Here is a 9,010-nt window from a genome sequence, read left to right on the forward strand (position 1 = left end):
ATCGGGACTGAATATGTCTGTATTAGGGTTTAGCTGCAGGGTCTGGAAGGGGCTTTACATTGTCTGGGGCTGGTTAAGTCGATGGTTAATGTATCCTCCTTGTGTAAAAGACAATAAGTCGTCTTTTAACGTATCTAATTCGCTTTTAAATTTACTAATGTTTTCCATTTGTACTTCTTGCCACTGTTGTAGTCTCTCTTCTTGTTTAGTTTCTTTCTCCTCCAATAGCTGCTGTAATCTCTCTTCTTGTTTATTTTGTTTTTCGAGCTGCCACTGTTGCAGGTTTTCTTGCAACTGCTGTTGTCTCTCCTTGTTTATTTTCTCGTTCTTCTTGTTTCTTTTGCTGCTCTTGTATTTTTGCCATCAAGTCTGCTAAGCTGTAGTTTGATTTGCCGCTTCTCCTTTCCATTTCTTTTTTTTTTTCGTTCCACTTCTGACACCAATTTGTTACGTCTCCGTTCGTTAGTTAATTTTCCGTAAATTCGTTCCGACGAAACTTTAGCGACACAAGTCCTTTCTTAAATAAAACTGGTTTATTCTTTCCGAATACAACTTTAAGATACACTTAATTTCAACAGTCGCTCTGTAATAAACGCTATAATTCTCAACGAACTTCTCACGTTCTTAACAATGTTCTCTCTCTGACTGCAGTTCAATTACTCATTACCTCGTCACGTTGTGACCATCTTATATATACCAGACTATCCCCAATCTAGTAGTCTCTCGACAATTCACGAAGGAACAGGATATTTCTAGAAAGGAGGTGGCGTGATACTTGTCACGTGACCTCGCTGACGTAACAATTCTTTCTGAATACAACTTTGCAATACACTTAATTTCCACAGTCACGCAATAACAAACGCTATAATTCACAACGCTCGGCCCAACTGTCCGTATTTCCCTCTGTCTGGAATTCAGTTCCATTGTTGCCGACACTTCTTGGCGGTCTTATATACAAGAATACCGCACATCCAGTAAACACTCGAGCATTCACGAACCTTCGAGAATATGGCGTGTTACTAGCGTTACGTGACCCCCATTGTCGTAACAATACATTAGATTTAAAACTGATCAGAACCTCAGCTCTCACTTGATCATGTATTTTGAAGAAATATTAATTTGTATTAGGATTTTAAAAAAACTATTTGTTCGTTGGTTTTATCTCGTGCAAATGTCCCCCCCCCTCCCCCCACCAGTAGCATGTGCAGCGGTAAGTCTGTGGACTTATAACGCTAGAAACTGGGTGTATCTTTGTGCTTAACCACAAACAAACAACAGTTTGGTACAAAGCTACCCAATAGTTACCTGTGTTGGTCGTCTCTGATTTTGAAGTGATAGGCTAGATGAAAGGGAGCTAGTCAACACCACATCGCCAAATCTTGGGCTACTCTATGACCAGTGAATAGTGGGATTTACCATCACTTTATAATGCTCGTACGGCTGAATAGACCAGCACATTTGGTAAAGGAATTTGAACCCGCTACCTGCATACCGAGAGTCGAGTACCCTAACCACTAGGCCATAAAAAGAAACTTATTTCCCTTAGTTAATTATAGAGAAGAATTATTGCTACTCTAAGATACGTGGTATAAATTAAAATTTAGGTTGATCTTATCTTCTTGTATGCTGAGTAACTTGGATAAATGATTTTTGTTACATAATTTAATTATAATGATAATTTCTTCATTAAATCTAAAAGTTAAGCTGAAGAAAATATCTATTGATAAGAAACTGTCATTAAAAATTGCTTTTAGTTATTTTAAGGTGTCCATATAAGAAGGTTAAAATATCAATAGCCACCGTATTTATCTCCAAATTGGTCTCTGTAGATGTCGCCGTAATTTTTCTAACATTGTCAGGTGACAGATGATTATTGTTTACTAAGTTAGTGTAAAGTTTTCAATGTAAGTAATATAATTTACTCCTGTATATAAGTATTTGTAATTTTTTCAAGGTATGTTTATGTATAATGTCATTACAATTTGGATCAAAGTTGCGATGTAAAGGGTAAATATTACTGTGAGACTACTACTAATATAAGTATTACTAGTGGTAGTAGGGCTGAAACTGACACTTATTGATGATACTGATAAGCGTATCACCATCTGCTCTACACAACATGCCTTATTAAGATTTGTGCAAAGATAATTTCCTTCAATATTTTAAAATGAATTCAATAAAAACACGAACATAAACTTACGTACCCAAGGTGGTTAAATTTTCGAAACGAAACAAGTCCCAAACATTATAACTTCTATGTTACACTGCCTGAAACGCGTCTTTCATACAACAGATAACACTCAGACATCTTGAAATAGCATTTGAAAAGAACCTGCACATTGAAAACCTTTTATTTTGAGCCTTTACAATGTAAGTAGGTAAGAGTTCCATATGGCACCCCCACTCAATTTAAAAAACAAAATCATCAAAGTAATATTTATGTATTAATAAATCATATTGATAGTATGATCTGATAATTTTAATACATTATTATACCACTTACTTCATTTATTAGATGTACAGTCTTCTTGGGGATAAACTTTACAAATGTCTTGTATAAAGGCATCAAAAAGGCTACCTTTATCAGAATATAATTCTACAATTTTTGGGTGGGGTGCCATATGGAACTCTTACCATATTTTATGACTCTAACACAGACAAGTTGGATGAGGCTTTGCTGAATACCCCTCAAGTTGACTCTCTTGGGGGCACTCTGTTTCAGTGTGTGAGTGTGAATTGGATGGAACTAGACAGATAATCATGACTTTTTCCAAAGGTGTGTGTAATGTTCTTCCCTAAAGTAAAGGTTTTAGGAATTTTCCCACAAGATTGTGACACTTGGAGGCCATTTCTGTCCATTGCCATCAAGGATCGATACTTTGTTCTCCGTGTACTTATTAGTAATTGTATACTATCTCTGGTCATCAAAAGCCTATTCTTGCTACTTGGAACTCGCCATCTATATTAGTAACTTACCAGATGTTTACATTCCATCACCCAGAAGTGTCACCCGATATAGTACAATTCCAGTAAATAGTGTTGAGTACTATCCAACTTGAACAAAATGAACTCATTAGTTTTAAGGTCAGTTACAAAGGGCTTGATACATTATTCTGGTGTCATGCTGACAGAAAGTTTACTAACCTAATGATAAATATTCCAGTTGTATACAAGTTACGTGCATTTTTGATACCATTTTTCATTGTAAACCTTTTTGTATTCCTTAAGTATCCATTTCTTTTGTTATCTTGCCTACATGTGTTACTTATTTTTTTCTAATTGTTAAATGTTTTCCTAGCTGTAGCACATATTCAGTGGGATTATTCTAATCAATCTTTTTCACAAGAGATTACTTCAACTTTAAGTAAGATCCATTCATCTTTTTAAACATAATTAAGTTAATTTCTTCCTTTTATTTAATTAATCTCATTTCAGTAAAGTAAAGTTCTTTTTCTCGATACTTATTAAGTTCACATTAACTTGTTAAATGGCTATTATAATGTTCACAAGTGTCAGAAGGACACTATTACATTGTTCATCTAACATATTAACAATTTTACCCAGATGTCTTACTGTTGTGCTTAATCATGTTAGCATTTTTCCTTATGTCTGGGTTATATATCTTATTTTTACATTAAGTTGGTGATAACATACAGAAAACAATTAATTAATCATCTAATCCTTCACAGTTGTCCTTGCACACACATCCATGAGAAAAGTATAAATTTAAACCATCTTTTGTTTTTCAGGAAATCATCATTTTTCCTATTAAGCTCAAATTCTATACTGTTACTATTGCCAGTGAAAACTCATTCCATGAGTCAATCACCTGTTAGTAAAATAACACTTTTTTAACTTAGGCCTAGTCTATCTTTTTCCAATTCTTAAACTTTTGTCCTTTTATCCTGTTATCCTCTTATCATGACTTATTTGTTGTCTACAGCATAAAGAAATCAGAGACCTTTTCTCTACTGATATCCTGGATAATTATGGAAAGTTCAATAAGATAACCTTTCACTCCTCTTTTCTCAAGAGAAAATAAAGATATCTTAACCTATCTCAACTTTTCTATTCCTAAAGTACTCCTTTCTTAGGTTAGGAGACTAAAACTATATATATTATTCTAAGTGAGACCTAACTAGTGATTTGCATAGAGCGATAATTACCTCCTTTGACTTGTAATCATCATGTGCATAAATACATTTTAAAATTCTTTTAGCTTTACTGCTTGAAACAGCATTGCCTTGATTGCCTAGTCTACTACTATGCTAAGATTCTTGTCTTCAGTCACACTATTGGTTGGGTTCGCTTCTATATTAAACTTGTGATCCAGTTTATAGTAACCCAAATGCAGTACCTTTCTATAATTTGTCAAATATTTGTCTAATTTATGATTTAACCCAAGTCTTTCTGTTGTACCAAAGTATCGTCAGTACAACTAGAAATACCTGAGTTTAATAAATGTTACTAGTTATGGCCATATCACTATTATTAACATAAAAAGAAAGGTCCAAACATCGACCCTTGTGGCAGTCCACTTGTAACAAGGGCCGAATTTGACTGGAATTCAGTAATAACAATTTTTTGTTTCTGTTATCCAACAACCATACAGTCCAATGACATATTATTTCCCCAATCCCAACCTCTATCAATATGATTGTTTTAGTAAATCATTTATGTGACATCTTTTCAAAACCTTATTGAAAATGTACTCCATTTAAACCAAGTCTTCATCCTTTCCATCATTGCTATAAAACATAACAGCCTTGAAAAAATAAGTAGGGACTAGGTGTTATATTTCATAATGTCTCTGGCACATGTTTTACAGGCCTGCTATATGATCCTTCCTTTTAAAAAAAAGGGCTAAGAAAGATCTAGTTGTTAAAATTTAACATCATAAAAGTGTAATATCTACAAACTGTGTAATTCAGCATTCTTTATAGATGCCAATATAATATTAAATATTTTTCCTTTTATTTCAAAGAAAAATATCACAGTTTCAAGGTTAAACATTTACTCAAGGTCCCTACAAACACTTCTCACAAACTACAAGAATAAATTTTGTGATATATGATATCAAAGACAGTCAACATGGGTTCACTGAAAAGAAATGTTTCCTTACTAATTTTTTTTTTACAAATAGAGTCATTATAGACAGAAAATATCTGGTAGTACAAACAAGTCATTATAGATGGAAATATCTGGTAATACAAACAAGTCATTATAGATGGAAAATATCTGGTAATACAAATAAGTCACTATAGATGGAAATATCTGATAATACAAATGAGTTAATTCCTTTCTGTGTGATGCAATAATTTCATCAATGTCTCTCACATTAAGCCTACTACTTTTTTATGCTCAACAGCCACATAATATACAACAATCTTAACCTAATTGCTAAAGTACTATCATAGCTGATGTAAGGGTGAGGTATTTTTAAACAGTGTTTCAGAAGCTAATGCTACTTCCAATTTTTTAAGGGTTTTGGGATAACTAATGGAGCTTTTAAATAAAAAAGTTCCTACACTCGCAAACTTAACAGGGATTTGTATTACCAGATATTTTCCATCTATAATGACTTGTTTGTATTACCAGATATTTTCTGTCTATAATGACTTGTTTGTATTACCAGATATTTTCTGTCTATAATGACTTGTTTGTATTACCAGATATTTTCTGTCTATAATGACTTGTTTGTATTACCAGATATTTTCTGTCTATAATGACTTGTTTGTATTACCAGATATTTTCTGTCTATAATGACTTGTTTGTATTACCAGATATTTTCTGTCTATAATGACTTGTTTGTATTACCAGATATTTTCTGTCTATAATGACTTGTTTGTATTACCAGATATTTTCTGTCTATAATGACTTATTTGTATTACCAGATATTTTCTGTCTATAATGACTTGTTTGTATTACCAGATATTTTCTGTCTATAATGACTTGTTTGTATTACCAGATATTTTCCATCTATAATGACTCATTTGTATTACCAGATATTTTCCATCTGTAATGACTCATTTGTAATTCCAGACATTTTCTGTTTATTATGACTCATTTGTATTCCCCCTAATGGTGTCTATAAAGATGGTCTGGTAGTTTTCCCCCTCATTATGTCTATAAAGATGGTCTGGCTGTATTCCCTCATTATGTTTATACAGATGGTCTGGCTGTATTCTCCTCATTATGTCTATAAAGATGGTCTGGCTGTATTCCCTATCATTATGTCTTTAAAGATGGTCTGGCTGTATTCCCACTCATTATGTCTATAAAGATGGTCTGGCTGTATTCCCCCTCATTATACAAATGTATTCTGACTGTATTCCTTCCTCAGTATGTCTATAAAGATGGTCTGGCTGTATTCCCCCTCAGTTTATTTATAAAGATGGTGTGTTTGTATGTCACATGATTTGTTTACAAATACATCTAAAAAATGGGACAGTTTAAGAACACCTATATTTTCTACAGGAAAAGTTATCATGTAGAAATAAAACCCTGGAATTTACAAAATTTCTCCTTCTCTATGGAAAACAAAACACAAACCATATATTACCTTTTACTGCCCTTATTAAGGTTGTGGAGACTAATTACAAATGTACTGCAACAGACAATAATATTATTTTAAAAACTCGTATATAATATGAATATGATTTAAGGAGTCATTTAAGTGAGGTTCAACTATCAGACCTAAGTTATTTTTAGTTGTTATTCATTAATACAGTTGATTATAATACTCATAATTTTACCATTATTGTACTCTTCACTCAACATTTCATTAAGATATTTGATAGTTCTCAAAAAGATTAACTTTATCTAGTGTTATAATAAGGTTTTCTGTAGTCTGCAACTCTGTGGAAACATTTTCAATTTTTTCTGAATGACTAATAAAATATTAAGCTTTTGTTAAAATTAAAAGTTGTAATATATAACTGAATTTTTTTCTTTTCAGAAAAAGGAATTAACAATGCCATTCCAGTGGTGTTTACAAAGGTGGAGATTCTGGATTCGACCCGTCACAATGATCACATATGGAATCATAATTGTTATTGTGCTTCCTTTGTGTAGTGTTCGATTGAAAAAGGGAGGAGCAAATCCAAATGATCAAGCATGGCTGAGTGGAGGAATTTTTGTTCTCATGGCCCTACCCATCACATTTTGGGAAATAACACAGCACTTAGTACACTACACTAAACCTTACTTACAAAAACACATTATTAGGTAAGTTAACATTTATCATGTTTCTGCATTTAACACATTTGTACTTTGAATAAAGATGTGCATAGTTTGTGACTGTTTATAAAGTTAGTGCCAAAATGGATGATGTTTTAAGTGTCTGAGCATCATCCTACTAATGAAGTGTTCCAGTAGGCATTTATTAATAAGCTTACCTTCACCATTAATTGTTAACATAATGGGTGATCCATATCTGAAGTCATTGTAACACTAAACATCTAACCTTAACCATTGATTGCTAACATCATGAATGATCCATATCAGAAGAGTCATTGTAACACTAAACATCTAACCTTAACCATTGATTGTTAACATCATGGATGATCCATATCAGAAGAGTCATTGTAACACTAAACATCTAACCTTAACCATTGATTGTTAACATCATAGATGATCCATATTTGAAGAGTCATTGTACCACTAAACATCTAACCTTAACCATTGATTGTTAACATCATGGATGACCCATATCTGAAGAGTCATTGTAACACTAAACATCTAACCTTAACCATTGATTGTTAACATCATGGATGATCCATATCTGAAGAGTCATTGTAACACTAAACATCTAACCTTAACCATTGATTGTTAACATTATGGATGATCCATATCTGAAGAGTTATTGTGACACTTTAAGAATCTGATCTTAAATATTGATTGTTAACATTATGGATCAATCCATACCTGAAGAGTTATTATGATACTTTAAGCATGTACAGCTAATAAAGACTTTGATTTTGTTTTTTTTAAATGTTATATGAAGAGAACATTCATGTAGAAGTTACGTCAATAAGTAATATTCTGGTACTTGTTCAATGTCAGTATAAAGGCTTGCAGAAGAAGCGTTGGTTTTTTCAGTTATACTTGATTTTATCTAAAACATAAATTTATGTAACTCCATTTTTTCTTATAGGATTTTATGGATGGTACCAATATATGCCCTGAATGCTGTAAGTCAGTAGTTTGTGTGTACCTGTATATATTTACGTGTAGTTAGTTTTTGTCTGTATAGCTAGTTTTTGTGTCTGTAGTTTGTAATATATTTCATAATGTAATAGAACCACAGATTTAACCCTACAAGAATTCAGGATCCATAATAAGTAAAATCAGGTAAATCTAAAGATAACTTCAAGTTAAATCAACATTGTAACTGCTGTGTCTTCCTGTGGTTTATTTAGGGTTACACATGTATATATTGTGCTATTTTACAAAGTTTTAACACATCTATTCTGTCTTCCTGTGGTTTATTTAGGGTTATACATGTATATATTCTGCTATTTTACAAAGTTTTAACACATGTATTCTGTCTTCCTGTGGTTTATTTAGGGTTATACATGTATATATTCTGCTATTTTACAAAGTTTTAACACATGTATTCTGTCTTCCTGTGGTTTATTTAGGGTTATACATGTATATATTCTGCTATTTTACAAAGTTTTAACAAGTGTATTCCTCATCCGTAATCTCCAATTGACACGTTTTATATGACATAATACAACATATTTTTCCTTCATTTATGAAGCAATGCTAGTTACAGTGGTTAAATTATTAAAATCGAAAACTAAGAAATAACTTCTTAATTATGCAAAAAGTTGGTTTAAGGCACTATAATTATTAGTAACTTTGGAGCAAAGTTTTCTGCTCTAACCATAGCAGAGACAGAATAATACAATGTTTTATATCTAAATGCAACCCAGACAGAACAGTATGATGTTTTATCTATAACCCTGGTCCAGACTAAACAATATGATATTCTTTCTGTAACCAT

General features: G+C 32.3%; 1 long non-coding RNA gene across 1 annotated transcript; it reads left to right on the forward strand.

Annotated features, from left to right (window-relative positions):
• The first annotated feature begins 1,824 nt into the window (after positions 1-1,824).
• Positions 1,825-8,997, forward strand: LOC111084488. Its single transcript, XR_002609582.1, has 3 exons — positions 1,825-1,904; positions 6,959-7,227; positions 8,156-8,997. It is a non-coding gene; the product is annotated as an uncharacterized LOC111084488 (long non-coding RNA).
• Positions 8,998-9,010: the final 13 nt, after the last annotated feature.

Source organism: Limulus polyphemus, unplaced genomic scaffold, assembly GCF_000517525.1.
Source record: "Limulus polyphemus unplaced genomic scaffold, Limulus_polyphemus-2.1.2 Scaffold77184, whole genome shotgun sequence".
NCBI classification, from domain to species: Eukaryota; Metazoa; Arthropoda; class Merostomata; order Xiphosura; family Limulidae; genus Limulus; species Limulus polyphemus.